The sequence below is a fragment of the Notolepis coatsorum genome (assembly GCF_963971535.1).
Source record: "Notolepis coatsorum genome assembly, chromosome: 1".
In the NCBI taxonomy this organism is placed as follows: Eukaryota; Metazoa; Chordata; class Actinopteri; order Aulopiformes; family Paralepididae; genus Notolepis; species Notolepis coatsorum.
Window position 1 is genome coordinate 289,848,275 of NC_140165.1, and position 17,503 is coordinate 289,865,777.

Consider the following 17,503-nt stretch of genomic DNA (forward strand, 5'->3'; position numbering starts at 1 on the left):
AGAAGGAAGCAAGCCAACTGAGACGGAAGTGCGAGGAACCAGCCTCTTCGACATTGGACTTGGATCGGTTCGGTCGTGTCTGGACAGAGCCCTGTATTGAACTTGAGTATATTACGGGTTATCCTATAACAGTAAACGTAGAAGCGTGTTGCATGTTTCCCTACTGAATACCCTAGCGATACAACGAGTTATCCTAGAAGAAATGCGGTATCGCCCTGAGGGGTTTAAGTTAAAGTTATTCCCTCTAGCGAGGTGCCCCGCCCGCGTGGCGTGAAGAGGACCGGTGTTTAGAGGCACCCTGCGTTATCATATATCCCGGCTAGCAGGAGGGCTGTTTGGGGACCCAGAGTGTAGCTGCAGTGTTAGTGACGGCAAGTTTAGGTATGCGCGTCGACCCAGCACCAGCTGTCTACAACCAGTCTGCTCCGGCTGTCTACAATCAGATCTGCACCAGGCTGCCTTCAGAGCACCGGATTTCGTCCCGACCAACAGAGGTCGCCATCACCCAGCACACACTCTCAGCCCAACACTGCCCCTCTACTCCAGCCCCGCCTGCTAGCGCCCACGTCTGGAGCGTTCGACGCCATCTTGCTATCCGGATGACGGTGGCGCGTACATTAGGGCTTCGGTGCCCAGGATTCTATTGCACGTTACACAGTGTGGTGCTGCCTGCGGGCGAAGCTAACGTTGCTAACTACAGTTCCTAGGGGTACCCCATCAACAATATATGCCGGCATTAGCATAGGACTTTTGTTAGGTATTTGTGGGCTCACATTTTGATAACGTGTTTGGTTCTTTAATAATATTTTCCCATCTAATTAACCCTTTCCCTGTGGGGAGGTTACAGACCTGGGGCATCATAAGTAAAGCCCAGAGAGGTATTAATCTCACCATATAATTAAAGCCTGTTAGAGGTATTATACATGGTACTGACCCAGACGTGGGCGATGAGTCAAATGCATTAAAGTATATTATTCCTGGCACTAACACAGAGGTGTGTGTAGAATATAGTGAGACATAAGGTATTGAGTTACAAATTGGGTAGTCAAGTCAAGTCAAGAGTTTTAATTGTCACGGCATACACGTATACAATGAAATGCGGGTGGTCTTGCCCGTGACGATGTGCAATACAGTGGTACAACATATAATAGAATCCAATAAAAATACAGTGGTACAACATATAATAGAATCCAATAAAAAACAACAGTGCAATAAACAGGTAACATGGTGTGACATATCTTCCCCGATACTCTGAACTTCCTTAACTGTCTCAGGTGGTAGAGGCGCTGCTTCGCTTTCTTTACTACTGTGTCTATGTGTGTTGACCATGTCAGATCCTCTGAGATGTGGACCCCCAGGTACTTGAAGCTGCTCACCCTGTCCACGGTAGCCCCGTTAATCATCAGTGGTGTGTGTGTCTCCTGCTGTCCTCTCCTATAATCCACGATCACCTCCTTGGTTTTACCAATGTTCAGGAGCAGGCTCCTCCCGGTAGGCCTTCTCGTCGTTGTCCGAGATCAGCCCCACCACCACCGTGTCGTCTGCGAACTTCACTATGGAGTTGGAGCTGAACTTGGCCACACAATCGTGTGTGTAGAGTGAGTACAGCAGGGGGCTTAGAACACAGCCCTGGGGGGACCCGATGCTCAGGGTGATGGTGTTGGAGGTCTGACCCCCCACCCTGACCGCCTGGGGTCTTTCACTCAGAAAGTCCAGTACCCAGGCGCTCAGGGCGGAGCTCAGACCTAGCTCGATCAGCTTGTCCACCAGTCTGGTGGGGACTATGGTGTTGAACGCTGAGCTGTAGTCAATGAACAACAGTCTCACATAGCCCCCCTTCTGACGGTCAAGGTGGGAGAGAGTGCTGTGCAGTACCTGGGAGACCGCGTCGTCAGTGGACCTGTTTGTCCTGTATGCAAATTGCATAGGGTCCATATCACTGGGGAGGGAGGCTAATAGTAAGGGTAATAGTAAGATAGTAAGATAAGATAGTAAGATTCCATTCTGGTCGACCCAGTGCTTTTAACTCTTTGTAACTGACCAGTATAATTAGTATTAAAGAATTAGATGGGAGTTCTGTGTGCGTGTCCATTTATGAGCCGTTTAACAACTCTTTTGGTGTGGGTAACGTTAATACAATTAACCCCTTCCTATTCCACCTTTCCCTTGTTATTGTAAGGTTTCTAGTGTCACTGAGGGAGGGTACTGCTTGCGGGGGGAACCAAGTTATTTATTTACAATTCAGTCACTAGGTGTGGGAGGGTCACAGGAGTAATTGGGGGAAGTGGGAGCGTGTTGGGGAGTACTGCTGACCGCCCTGCTGCAGGGGAGGAAGACCGGAGTACCAGACCAGGTTGGTAAATCCCGGGCCCCATCCACTCACACTGCCAGCTTCAAGTTGAAGCTCCAGACTCAAAGACGGAGGTGCAGTCAGACAGAGCTCTACTGTGTCTCGCTACCCAGTGATTGTGCCCACCCGTTCCCACGAAGCAGGGATAATCCACCCTGCTACACATACAAATAATAAAATATAATAATTAGTGCTGTCAGGCGATTATATTTTTTTATCTAATTAATTACAAGATTTGTAATTAATTAATCTAATTAATCACATTTTAATCGCATAACAATTTTAGGCCTGATATTCTATATTCCATAATCATATTTCAAATTGCATGTGTCCGGATACATACAAAACCTTCTGTTTAATCATCTTCCATTTATTCATTTGCTCAGCTTTTTTAAGTCTGGTCAATTTTAGCATGGTGTTATTCACAGTCAAAGATAAACAAATAAAAATGTATTTGATATTCTCATTTGGTTCATTACAATTTACTCAAGCCTAGTAACAGACACAGTATTTCAGACACTGGAAATACATTCCCTGAGATCCATAGATGTCCCTAGAATCAGATACCAAGGACATGCAAATGGTCCATTTAAAAAATATATCTGTGTTTATTCTACGTTCGTATGGAATGAATGAGATATTAAAAAAAAAAAAAAAAAAAAAAATGTATGACTTCAGACCACTTTACTTCCTCTAGTCGTCTCTGACTGCTGCCTCTTTCTTTGAGCATTTTCATCTCTGACAGGATGCTGACCCTGGAGGTCTGAACTTCCTCTGCTGGGTCTCCATCTGCTGCATCTGGTTCACCAGCTGATCAATCTCATTGTTGATACATGGAGGCTGCCACTCTTACGACGCAAGGCCCCGTATACGGCCCTCTTGAGGACAATTTGCCCACCAGCGCGACATGCCACTTTGGCAACCTCTAGCGGCTCGGGCATGCATATTTTTTAATACAATATATAGATCGAATTAAAGCGATCTTTAAAGTTTAAAGTTGTTTCTATACAATTCACTTATGACATTTAGGTAACATTAATGAACAAAGGAGACAACTACAGTATGTAAGTTGTAAACGTATTTTTATTTTTTTTATTCCAGTCGATCATAATGATTATGATCATATTACGGAACGCTCACTGCGTTCGAGAGAGAGGGAGAGAGGGAGAGAGAGACTCACATTTTTGTATACATCTATGGGAAAAAAATATTTCCAGTGAGTGAAGGTTTGTTCAAATCTGGGAACAAAATACTATTTTGAGGCCTCAAATTGATTAATTTGAGGGAAGAAAATACTTGAGGTAACTATTTTGAGGCCACAAAATAGTTTTCTATTTTGAAGCCACAAAATATTATTTTGAGGCCCCAAATTGATTAATTTGAGATAACTAAATACATTTTGAGGTAACAAAATACTATTTTGAGGCCACAACATATTTTTTTCATAAATGTTTGCGTGGCAGTGTGGTAGTTTTCACAAGCAAAATGTATAATAACTGTTCTGGGATTGGACGGCAGCCTGGCAGCTTTGGTAATGCACTCACCATACACTCTGACTCACAGCGATCGCTGCCCGTCTCCTGCAAGAGGGGGAGGGTTGGTGATATAAAGGCTGAGTTTGCACATAGGCTGAATACGTTATCTACACTCTTACACAACAGACTACTGGCTCACTTCCTCAGGCCAAAACTCAGAGACAATAGTGGCTTGTTGACCATAAACACTGACACAACAGACTCCCTCAGGCCAAAACTCAGAGACAATAGTGGCTTGTTGACCATAAACACTGATACAATATACTGGCCCACATACCCCCCTAATAGAAACTGCCAAAAGGCAGCTGTTAGATACAGTTGGTCCGCCGACAAGAGCAGGCCTTAAAAGGAGTTCCGGGACATGTTTAGGCCAGACTAACAGCCACCCAGTGTCAGCGAATCAAACGTGGCGGTAGACTACAAATGGTCACGACCACTGGTTATCCAATCAGAAGCTCTCTGGCTCCTAGAAAGACCCGCCCTCATGACGTAAAGTTTGGCGGGAGGAGTCTAGTCTTTAAAGTACGTTTCAAGTTCAAGTTTCTTTAATAGTTGTCATACAGAAGTACAGAATACTTTTGTACAAAATGCTTCTTACTGTTGCGCTCCAGAGACTGTGCATGACAAGATAAGTATGAAATAAAAACATAGTAAAAATTAGAAGAAAAAAAAAAAAAAAAAAAAAAAGAGGTCACAGTGTTCAGTTTAGACATATGTACAATGTTCGTAGACGTAGTTACCATACAATATACAATACTGTGCAGTGTACTAATATACAATACTATATAGTGCAAGGCATAAATGGACAAGGTGCAGTTTAGGTACAATTCACAGTAGGTGTACGAGTTGTAGTGCAAATCCTTTATCAATAAATATAAAGTGTAAGTGTGTTTGTGTGATCTAAAGTGTGGAGAGTGGGTGCTGCAGTGTGTTGTTTGTTTGAGTGAGTGTGTGTGTGCGTGTGGGTGTGTGTGCTGTGTGCATTTGATGGTTGTTGCATAGTGATTATTGTTCGTTTAGCGATGATCGAGATATTCAGAACCCCACCAACAACTGAGCGAGCAACATCCATTCTACATTCTCCCCCCACTGAAGGCGGACCGACCGGCGATACACGGAGACGACAATTCCAACTACCATCGAAGAAGAAGAAGCCGAGACGAGAGATGCTTATAGATACATGCTTTTTAGATATTGAACGTTTAGACTGAATTCTACTGTCCTTCGGCATAGCGATTGCTTCCGGTAGAATTCATTGCACTATTCTTCAAATCGTTGATTTGTAATTGCTTTGAATCCCATTAAAAACCGGATTCTTTCAGATCAAATCTGCTCGGAACTCGTTTTCTTCAACCGCCGCCTCTCTGTTGCCGTAGTGTAAAACCATTTCCTGGTTTTTTTAAGTACCACAGGGCTTGTACGGTTTATACACAATGCAGAGCAGCTTAGGAATTAGGTTCTGATTATATCAGAACAGCATAGCCCAGTGGGTTACTTCAAAAGTGGTGCTGTGACCCAAGGACAAGAAGCGACTTTCAATTGAGAATTTTTTTTTCGTCTCGAAAACAACACTGGATATTACAGGAGGCTGTCGAAGGACTTCGACGCATCAGAACCTGTAAAATAGGTGAGTGTAATGGCGGAATATGTGGTCGCTCAGTTCAAACCAGGGGTTGACAAAGTGTTACCTAGTGATAGATATATGAAGCGGTGAGGGGCATAACAAACTGTGATCATATTGTATTAGTTCAATCGCGGATTGAAGCGTCGGACTACATCGAGTTGAAAAGTCCATTGAATCGTGGGCTCGGTAAAACTGTTGTTGGCAAGTTTCGAGAGGGCGAATTCTGGGGAATGGACATACCTAATCATTTTTCTCGGAACCGGACGCAGCTGAGTTGGTAATTTTTTGCGTATCTGAACAATGAGTGAAATATGTATTTGCGCCGGTGAGATGGAGCGAGTGTCGGCCGGAAGCTGTGACTCAAGCAGCGCCCGAGAGAAATCTGTTCCATCGGACGTTAATGCAATAGTTCAACGTTGTTTGGATTACGTAATCAGAAGTTGTAAGTGCGAAAAGCGATCAATATGGTACAGGGGGCTTGTTATGGATCACGGGGCATAAGCGAGTCAAGTAATATGAGGGGGGCCTAACTGGACGTAGACGTAGGTTGTAACATGTCGAAACAGGGGCAGCCGTGGCTGTTTCAATTCGACAAGACGTGCTCCCTGCATTAATATCGACCGAACTAAATGAAGATTATGCCCACATTAGGGTGTAATTCAAATAGATCAAGACGACGAGGGGGTTGTCTACAAATTGAGTTTGTGGATTACAGAAACCCCAAAGTCGAGGGAGATCTTTTTTAGTGCGTGTTACTCCGGAACATATTACGAGGCACGTCCGCCGTGATGACTACAAAAAGTACTTAATAAAGTGTCGGTTCAAAATACTGGTTGTAATCTAAACGTTAGGTAAAGTTAAAGTGAACTATTGCACTTAATCTCGTTTTTAATAGGCGCATAGAAGCTATTAAAAAATGTAAAAGTCGAATGTGAATTTTTAAAGATGGCCGCACGGGCTCGAGAATGGCGTGAGGTCTGTTGAATTAATGAATGTGTATGGATGCGAGAGGTTAGGTGTGCCTGACATAACAAAAGGACTTATTGTTATATTGTACATTGATTAATGAAATAAGGGATTAAATCTGTATACTGGCGCTTATGTTGAGATTAAAGTTGTTTTGGCGTTATAGGTTAGTGCTGGCCAAAGCGCGTGCTCGTCAAAGCTCGAGAGCGGCGAAGCGCGGGCGCGTCCGTACTCGTCGAAGCTCGTGCTAAGTCGAAGCGCGTTCTCGGCAAAAACTTGTGTGCGGCAAAGCGCGTGCGCGTCGTAGCGCGCAGGAAAGAGGGTGTAAACAAGCGGCTAAGCTAGCTACATGCTATATGGCCGAATGGATGAAGCGATGAGATTAGCTCGTTGGGGCTCGCTAGGATTGGGCAATACTGTATGTTGTGAATGGGATGATAGTACAGCAGTGGAGGTTTCTCTATGACAACACGTGAAACACAAATTCACTCATAATTCATAATTATTATTCATTTACATATATATATATACATTTATTTTATTTATATATATATAAAAAATTTATTTTTTTAATTATTATTATTTTATATTTTTTTATTAGAAAAGTTTTCCTCTGTAAAAAAAATTCCAGTGAATTTTTTCTTTTTAAAAAATGGCCAAAATTGACAGCTCTGAGCAGGCCTGCACTGCAGTAATGACTGCAGTAATTATTCGTGAAGAAAACTTCACAGGTGTGACCCAATGTTATATAAATAATAAATAACAGCCAATCGAAATAGGCTATTAATTTCGTCTAAGCACGGTCTGTGCAGTTAAACTCTTGCCTTTGAATGGAGGATTGAATGATTGACAGCCCTTGCCATCCAATACATGGAGGTTGAATATGATTGGCAGCCTTGCAAATCCAATCAGAGATTGCTGCATTGCAAAGTCAAAACGGGTCCATCTGCAGGGTAGGTTTAGCTCTCTGGCCAATCTCAAGTTTCTCAAGTTTCTTTATTAGTTGTCATACAGAAGTACAGAATACTTTTATACAAAATGTAACAGAAATAAGCATTTTGTATAAAAGTATTCTGTACTTCTGTATGACAACTAATAAAGAAACTTGAGAAACTTGAGATTGGCCAGAGCTAAACCTAATCTTCGACCCTGCAGATGGACCCATTTTGACTGTTTGAAAGAGCAAGGAAGTAGTTTAGTTGTTGTTTAGTAAGCTGTACAGCTATAACAAGTAAAGTCAGGCTAAATTAAACTTTGCGCCAACATTAGGACCGAAGTATAAACCAGCAACTGAGCAACATGAAGAAGTGGATTTATGCATCTGGATCAGAAAAAACATTGTGGATGAAAAAGTAAGTAGGCTAGTGTTTGTAAAAGCTTGTATGCTAACAGTAGCTACCCAGCTTAGCCTACATCACAATGATAATCACCAAGCTAACTTACTGTACACACTGTAGGGCTGGGCAATTAATCAAAACAGAATCGCGATATCGATTCATAGACCTATGCAATCTCATTTCTAAGTTATGACTATTTTTTTTTATTAATTTTTTTTTTTTTTTTTTTTTTTTATTATTTTATCTGGGTTGAACATGATTTGTGGAACTCCCTCTGGTGTTGTGGTCGTGGTATTCACTGACCTTTGGGAAGTATTTCGACATGCACATGGGTATCTTAGTGGTGTAGTGTATCTTGTAGACCAGGCAAGTTGCTGTACTCTGTCGTCTACTCTAAGCCATCCTAGGTTGTCAAAGTGGGCAGGGGTGAGGTGGGTTTTAGGAGTAAGGTCAAGCAGTAGTCTGACCAGTTTGTTTTGTGATGTTTGTAATCTTGTTTTTAGTGCCTTTGAGGTGCTTTGGTACCATGAGGTGCAAGCATAGTCGTAGTACCCTTGTATGAGTGCTCCTGTAAGAGTCTTCAAGGTATTCTTGTTTACCAGAGAGGAGATCCGGTACAAGAATCTAGTTCGTTGGTTGACTTAGTTTTATTACATTGGATCCCATTTTGTCACAGGAATGATTTGCCTCTATAGGATGGAACCCATGTAGGGAATTTCATCTTTCCTTTTAAGATAAGATAAGATATTCCTTTATTGATCCCCTTGGGGAAATTCAGGCATCATAGCAGCATGGGGGAAGGGGGGGGGGGTACAGGTAATGAAAACAACACAAGCTGTGTAAACAAATAGGTCAATATAATTTACTATCTAACTAACTGAAATATATTTTCACAGTGTCACATAAGGTGCAGTATGCATAAGGTAGTGTTATAATTTACTATCTAACTAACTGAAATATACATTATTCATTATTCACAGTATCACAGTATCCACATAAGGTGCAGTATGCCTAAGGTAGTGTAAGTTGTCCTCCTTGGGTTCCTATAAGTCCCAGGTCGATGTCTGGCAGCAGTTGCTGCCCACTGTTGTGGAGCCTGATGGCCACTGGTATGAAGGACTGTCCGAGGCGGTTAGTTGAGTGTCGGGGGGGTATGAGTCTGTGGCTTCCTTGTCACCTTCACCTAATATGTTTTGATCTGGTCAGGTGCGCTGTCACCTAAAATGTTTTGATCTGATCAGGTGCGCTGTCACCTAAAATGTTTTGATCTGGTCAGGTGCGCTGTCACCTAAAATGTTTTGATCTGATCAGGTGCGCTGTCACCTAATATGTTTTGATCTGGTCAGGTGGGCTGTCACCTAATATGATTTCATCTGGTCAGGTGCGCTGTCACCTAATATGATTTCATCTGGTCAGGTGCGCTGTCACCTAATGTTAATATGTTTTCATCTGTGTCCACTGACCACTGACACATAGCGGGGGATGTTTTAAAAATATAATTTAATATATAATATAATATAATAATTTGTGCTTCACCTAAAAATTTGGTCAGCAGCCTCCACTGTAGTACAGTGCAACTGAATTGTCATTGATGTTGAATGCGATGTGTGAATTGCAGTATTGGCCAATGTTAGTACGAGTGCTGAATGTGTGGAGAATGAGAGGGCCGTGTGAGAGGTTCGCGCATGCGTACTGGTAAGAAAGGGCCATATGTGTGGTATGAGGAGTGGACGAGAGAAAGGAATTGAGATGTGGTTAAAAGTACACTAGGTGGCGCCAGAGTCTGACCTGGAGCTTCCGTCCTGCCTGCTGACGCAGGCTGGGGGGATCCTCGGGGAGTCTCGCGATGCGCGACCATTTTAGGTGGAGCGATGTGGTCGCCATTTTAGACGGGGCAAGAAGAACCATTGTAAGGGAATTATATTGTCAAAAGCAATGTGGGTGGAACTGCGATAGGGGGCGGTGGAGGCATGATTTTGGACTCCCGTCCTGAGCAGATATAGGAAGCGTTTAGCGGGTGCAGTGTATGACGTGCGTTGGCTTTCAGAATGGTGAGATTTATGGTTAGAAACGGGTCCCTGTTTTAGGACCACCCCCCTCCTCTCTCTCTCTTCTCCCTCCTCTCTCTCTCCCTCTCTCTCTCCCTTCTCCCTCTCTCTCCTTCTCTCTCTCTCTTTCCTTAACCCACCTCCCCACCCCCCTCCTCTCTCTCCCTAACCCCCCCCCTCCTCTCCCTCTCTCTCTCCCTCCTCTCTCTCTCCCTCTCTCTTTCCCTAACCCCCCCCCCCTCCTCTCCCTCTCTCTCTCCCTTCTCTCTCTCTCTCTCTCTCTCTCTCTCTCTCTCTCTCTCTCTCTCTCTCTCTCTCTCTCTCTCTCTCTCTCTCTCTCTCTCTCTCTCTCTCTCTCTCTCTCTCTCTCTTTCCTTAACCCACCTCCCCACCCCCCTCCTCTCTCTCCCTGACCCCCCCCCCTCCTCTCCCTCTCTCTCTCCCTCCTCTCTCTTTCCCTCTCTCTCTCCCTAACCCCCCCCATCCTCTCCCTCTCTCTCTCTCTCCCTCTCTTTCTTTCCTTAACCCACCTCCCCACCCCCCTCCTCTCTCTCTCTTCTCCCTCCTTTCTCCCTCTCTCTCTCTCTCTCCCTCCTCTCTCTCTCCCTCTCTCTCTCCCTAACCCCCCCCCTCCTCTCCCTCTCTCTCTCTCTCCCTCTCTTTCTTTCCTTAACCCACCTCCCCACCCCCTCCTCTCTCTCTCTTCTCCCTCCTTTCTCCCTCTCTCTCTCTCTCTCTCTCTCTCTCTCTCTCTCTTCTCTCTCTCTTTCCTTAACCCACCTCCCCACCCCCCTCCTCTCTCTCCCTAACCCCCCCCTCCTCTCCCTCTCTCTCTCCCTCTCTCTCTCTCTCTCCCTCTCTCTCTCCCTAAACCCCCCCCCCTCCTCTCCCTCTCTCTCTCTCTCCCTCTTTTTTTTCCCTTAACCCACCTCCCCACCCCCCTCCTCTCTCTCCCCCTCCTCTCCCTCCCGCTTTCCTTCTCTCTCTCCCTGACCCACCCCCCCACCCCCCCTCTCTCTCTCTCTCTCTCTCTCTCCCTGACCCACCCCCCCTCTCTCCCGCTCTCCCTCTCTAACCTGCCTGGACTTACATGTTTCCCCCCTGGCCCATTCCTCTCTTGACCGCTCAGTGGTCCCGTCACGCCCTCTCTCCTACCCATCAGGGGTACCGGTGCGTCCTGAATTTATGTTTAAGTTTGGGTCCTCACTTCAGTGGGATGTTGGCTGTGGGGTGTGTTGTTATAAAGTCATGTTGTTATTTGTGGGGATTGCAGGACATATTAGGACACGCGCCGGTGAAGGAGGATCGCGGAGGAGGACGGAACACTCAACATGGTTCCTGGTTTGAGTGGAAGTAGTAGGCGGGTGCTTTTGGGGTGTGCTGTAGCGATGGTTTGGTTGTGTATGTTGGCTAGCGTGATACTGTATGGTCCATTCCGACAGCCTGAGCTGCCAGAGGTGGTGGTAGTGGGTAAACGGTCGCTGCCAGACCATCACGGTAATCTTTTTTTAGGGATGGCAAAGGCGGTGGCGAAGATGGCTAATAGATCAGATTGCTATGTGTGCGGCCTGGCCCCACAAGCGGCCGACGCGGGCCTTCCTCTAATTGCACACCCTATAACGAAGTGTCATGCCAGCGTGTTAAGAGATTTGCCTACCCCTGACCTGTGTGATCGGGTGGGACAAGACAGGATTGAGAGGTATTTGGGACGGGGGTCAATGAAGAATAAAATGATAAAGTATGGAGAACTGTTAGACAATAGCCCCATTCCGATAGCATATAGGTCGGCTGGGTTTGAGAAGTGCGTGGAGGGTAAGTCCAATGGTAAAATCGTGGGGTATTTGGACGGCTGCTTGGGAGATAGTGGGGTCTGGGGTAAGGATTCAGAAGCGCCGGCCCCTAATGGGGCGTTTTAGATTTGTGGTGAGTTTGCGTACGCCTCGTTGCCAATTGACTGGAGGGGAAAATGTGCGTTGGGTTACTTAGTACCGGCTATGAGGGTATCTGATGTTTTGCCAGCGTTTCCCAAGACAAGGAGGAGGAGGGATGCGGACCATTTTTTCAGGGTGGCGTTTCCCTGGTATGGGGCATATGCAAACATGGGGGAACTGGACCATTTGGCTAGAGTATTTGAGGATATGGCAGTCACAACAGCGAGGGGCTTGGGCCTGGAGGCTCAAGAGGGAACGGTCCTTACGACTGATGGAGCTGCAGACGAGAGCAGCTATGGACTTCCTGTTGGCGAAGTCAGGGGGCACGTGTACATTGATTGGTCAGGAATGCTGCACATTCGTACCAGCCAATGATGAAGGTGGTTTGCCAGCCATAATTGAGCATTTGAAGAACATTACTAGGGATATGCAGGACCCTCGGGAGGACTCGTGGGAGGACTGGGATCATGATCAACTGGGCTATATAGGGTGGTCTGTTGTTAAATATCTGCTGTATGCCGTGGTGATGTTTGCAGTTATAGTTGTCTGTGTGACTGTGATCAGAGTGTGTGTTACGTATATGTTCAGGACTCTCTGCGCGGCTGGTTCTGCGATTGAGAGGCCACACTGCTCGGCTGCTCCTGCGTTTGCTATGATGATAGTGAGGGATGATGCGGAGGGGGGCGGGGTGGGTGTGGGCGTTCCGTTGAAGCCAAGATACCCGGCATACGCGCTGGCGGCTATTCTCTGATCTGGGTGGTGGACATTCTGGGTTGGGGAATGGGAGGGCCAGGGCGTGCGTGAGGGTGTGGGGTGGGGGACGTGCCTGAACGAGGGTACATTACCGTTGGTTGTGTGTGCGATTTAGCTTTTCCCATAATAGGTACGTGAGTGATGACTGTATTATGTGGAGCTGAGTACCCAGAGTTCGGTGTTGGGTCCGGTCGGTTATGCATGGCCGTCCGGCAGGGCACTGGATTCTGGGGATGATAGCTTGAGTGATGGGATAAGATGCTTGGATGCTGACTGCTTTGTACCTGTGGTGGGGTGTGTTCTGACCTCTGTGGAGGGTCTGTTATGGACTCTTCAGAAAACAGGGGCCCACACCTCACCCCGGTTTCCGATGCATTCTTTAGATTATCTCTGGTGGACACAAGTCTGGGTGACGAGTGTCCCCTGGGGGATTGGTACTGAATAATGGAAAGAATGTGAAAGAATGGATGTAATGATACTAATCATGATGTTTTTGTTTTCCGAGGGATATCAGAATTGGAGTGGAATCAAGCAGAAATAGTGGAGAGCCGAAATTCGACAAAAATAGGAACCCAGTGTGTTGACGGAGATCGAACGGGAAGAAAATCAGGGAGTAGAAACTGGCGATATCACACACATGTATCAAGTACAAATGTCTCGTTTTTAAGAGTGTATGAAGGAAGTAAAAAGATACTCATACAGTGAATGAAAAGAACCAGAAATTTGATTATATAGACAGAGTAAAGTACAAGTCCAGTTGATAAATTAACAAGAACTGTTGTCATTGTGTGCTCTGATCTCCAGCAGTTCGATTGGACATGCGGAACACCACAAATCAGGTAAGAATAGGAATTTCAGGTGGAAAAGGGGACAGAAGAGAATAGGAAGGGCCTACAGTGCCACTATTGGTTGTCCGAGTAGGAGTCAGTCACAAAGAGCATAGACACCTACATTTAGACAGGGATTACAGAAAATACTTTTCTGCCTGTTGCCATTGTTACAAGATCAAAAAGGAAAGGGAAACGCTAGAAAAATGGGAAAAAAGAGCGCATATAGGAAAATGAAAGCCGCAACCCAATCAGATAAGTCGACCCTAATTGGTTGGATGGAAGAAAGTCCAGTACAGATTATTGCCAACGAACACGACCACACAAAAGGTAACAAATATTATTTGAACAAAGCAGCTTACGTATCGAACAAATGGAATATAAGATGGAAACATCTTGTGAACTGTTGGCCTATCGAAGGTTCTTTTGATTTGGAGCTAATAGCTGTCATAAGAATGCTAATCAGTACATATAAATACCACGGGACAGAAGAGGAAAGGGCAAAGACATTTTTGCAAGAAACTACTATGATAGAAGCTTATGCACGGGAGGCTGAGAGGAGAAATAGTGACAGGAAGGGCATTGCAAATGTCAATGATGCGGCCAACCCAGGAGAGGAGGTAGTCCCGGTCACCATAACTCCCCTGGCCCCTAACACAACACCTGTCATCGCCCAAAGTGCAGTTCAGGTAGCCTCACTCACCCCAGCATCCCATCTTATCGCTCAACAGGAAAGAATTGAGGGAGCTTTAGCACCCCCACCATATGCCAGTAGGAATGGGGAACGAGTGTACCCTATTCTACCTATATTAGAAATGAGCAGCCCTTATCAGTTAACAGACGATCAGGGGAAGGTAGAGACGGGACAAGCAAGAACATCAATTCACCTGACAGCTAGGCCACAAGACAGTCCACCCCGGGCTCATTCAGAAAGGGGATATGCGTCCTCACAACGTCAAGAGGAAAAGACTGAATATTTGTCAGAGCGAGCCAAGCTGATCCAATTGGCTGAAGTGGAAGGACAACGCAACTATGAGGCGCTGGTAAAGCGTAAAGCGTGGGAAAAGATAAAGGCAAGACACGGCCCCACCCCAGGCTCGTCTGACCGCCAGAGCGAGTATCACAGAGATCGCCCCCCCCCACGTGAGTCCAGCAGGTACGAAAAAAGAGACAGTTCCCCGATTGGTCTCACGAGATCAGAGTGGGCGCGTCAAGAGGGAAAACCCGAACCAGCACTAAGAGGTAAGGAATCTGATTTAAACATCTCCTCCTCACAGGGTGCTGAACTTGACGAGAAGATGGTAAAGATAAAGGACGGTCTGATGGGAATAGACCAGGAGCTCGTGGTATTGGACAAGGACCATGCTGAAATAGTAGGGCGGATGACGGACCACGACACTACAGACGCTCATGGAGCGGCGGAGTATAAAGAGATCAGCGAGATGCGGGAAACCATTGAGGAAAAACGAAACGCCCTGCGAGGCAAAAAAGCAGAGCAGAAAAAGGCCCTCGAGACGGTAGAAGATGCCGTGAGGGATAGAATAGCGACCAGATCACAGACGAGAAGTCAGCAACCTCACACCCATGCCCCCGTCAAAATAGCTCCCGTAATAGTAAGAGGACAGGAATTGGAATATCACCCCTGGAAGGGGTCCGACATGACTCAAGTGTCTGAGAAATTGCCGCCCCTCCAGAATGGGGCCAATCCGTGGATTGCCAAACTGGAGGAACTGATGATCGGACAAGAACTGGCGATGGGGGATGTAAAGAAAATATTGACAACCATGATGGGAATAGGAGGCATGGAAAAAATACTGGAGAAGGCTGCCATGGTGATTGATTGCCAGGGCGACACCCCCTCTCTCCGCACGGAGCTCCCGGAGATCATCACGACAAGGGTCTAGGGCACCTTCCCCTACCCGACAAAGCGACCCGGGACCCGGCCAACAGGAGGATCCTGTCTACGTCTCCGACCCCCCTCCCCGACCGGTCCATACGAGACCCAGCCACCGGGAAGAACCGGCCTACGTCGCCGAGAGACTGACTAGAAGACTTCAGGACCTAGAAGAGGAAGAGGAAGAGGAGAAAAGTCAAGCCCACCAGCAGCAACGTACTCTGGACCAGGAGGCCCAGTACAGCCCAGACTTCAGCCCCGAGTCACTGCACTACAAACCCCCGACTCAACTCACGGGTGAGTTTGACGTACAGTCAGCACCGAGGAACAGCACCTGGGTACCCGGCCTCTGGTACCCACCAAGTACCAACCCACGACAACACGTACGGGGAGACTCGCCCAGGAGGCCTCTTCCCCTACGCTCACCAATGTGCCAGCCATCCATGGCATCGTACCTTGGCACACCGACGTTCCCAGACTTTACGCGCGAGGACAGAGCACAGTACACGGAATTACGGATGTGCTTGGAGACTATGATGTCCGACGTCCCCGACGAGTCGTACAAATATGCCATCCTCCTCAAGCATCTCAAGGTGCCCAGAGCGCATAACATAGCGCTGGCATATTCCAACTCAAGCACCCCATACTCCGCGGCTCTAGTGGCCCTCGACCAGCGTTATGGACGCATATGGGACTACGTGATACAAGAAATAAGAGATATCGACCGCCTCCCCCCAGCCAAAGACAATAGAGCACTGGATGACCTCTCTATCAAGGTACAATCCCTGGTAGGGATGCTGGGGTCCCAAAAGGAGAAAGGGAGATATGAACTATATGCTAACTCTAATGTGGAGCGAATACTGGAGAAGCTCCCTCCAGCCCGCCAAGAGCGCTTTCGGCGGCAGAGAGACCACCGTGATCCCGACGGCCCCCGAGCCATCCCTCCTAGACCTGGCCGCCTTCCTCGCGAGGGAAGTCAGCAGCCTACGACTGGACACGTTCGTGTGGAGTGGATCTAGCCCAAGAGATGGATCTCGGAGACCTAACGATAACCGCCGGTCAGTGACCGTTATGCACCAGGCCGAGTCAGTGCCGCAGCACAAGAACCACAGCACCCCCCCGACGAAGGGGAAGTGGAAGATTGTATGCCAGTACTGTGAAAAGGAACATTGGCTGTCTCAATGTGACACTTTCAAGAAGATGACCGCTGACGAGGTGAGTCAGTGGATCAAAGCCAACCGCCGCTGCTTCCGCTGCGCGCGCAGCCATATGGCAGCTGAGTGCCGTTTAAAGAAGAAATGCAGCAAGTGCGACGGCACCCACTTGGAGGTCCTACACGACAGCAACAAGAAGAAACCCGTACCCCCAAGCAGCTCGAGAGTGAACGTCATGTACATAGACCCTGCGAAGAGTGGGAGCTCCCGAGTGCTCTTGAAGGTGGTCCGAGTGATATTAAGCTACGAGGACAAGGTCATGGACACTTACGCCGTCCTAGACGATGGGTCAGAAAAGACTCTCCTCCTCGCATCCGCCGCAGCCCGGCTGGGTCTGCGGGGGAGCGAAGAAACAATGACAATCCGTACTATTAGAAGAGACCTGAAGACCATAAAGGGAGAAAATGTCTCCTTCGCGATAGCAGCGGTCGGGCAGCCCGAGAAGCAGTATAGAATTACTAACGCCTTCACCAGCCAAGACATAGGCCTGTCACAGTACACCTACCCCATCCCAAAGCTGATGGAAAAATACGTGCACCTACGTCAACTACCTATACCGCTCATCGACGGCGCCACCCCGACCCTGCTCATAGGATCCGACCACGCACACCTCATCGTCCCAACGGACCGGGTCCACATCGGGCCCAGAGGCTGTCCAGCAGCGGTCGAGACCCGCCTAGGTTGGACACTACAAGGCCCCCTCTCCGGGTCTTCCAACCGACCAACAGCCACTCGCTGCCTCCACTCAAGGATAAATGATGAAGACACCACCCTCTTACAGCACGTCGAGAGGCTATGGACATTAGATGCGATGCCCTTTAAGAATGAAAAGAAACTTGTTCGCTCAAAGGAAGACACTTATGCCATAACCCTCCTCGAGCAGAGGACAAAGAGAGTCGAGGTCAATGGAGTGATGAGATACGCAACTCCACTCTTGAGGCGAGAGGGTATGCCCACCCTCCACGCCTCAAAAGAAGCGACAGAACGATATCTACTGAACACCGAGCGGCGTCTAGCCAAAGAC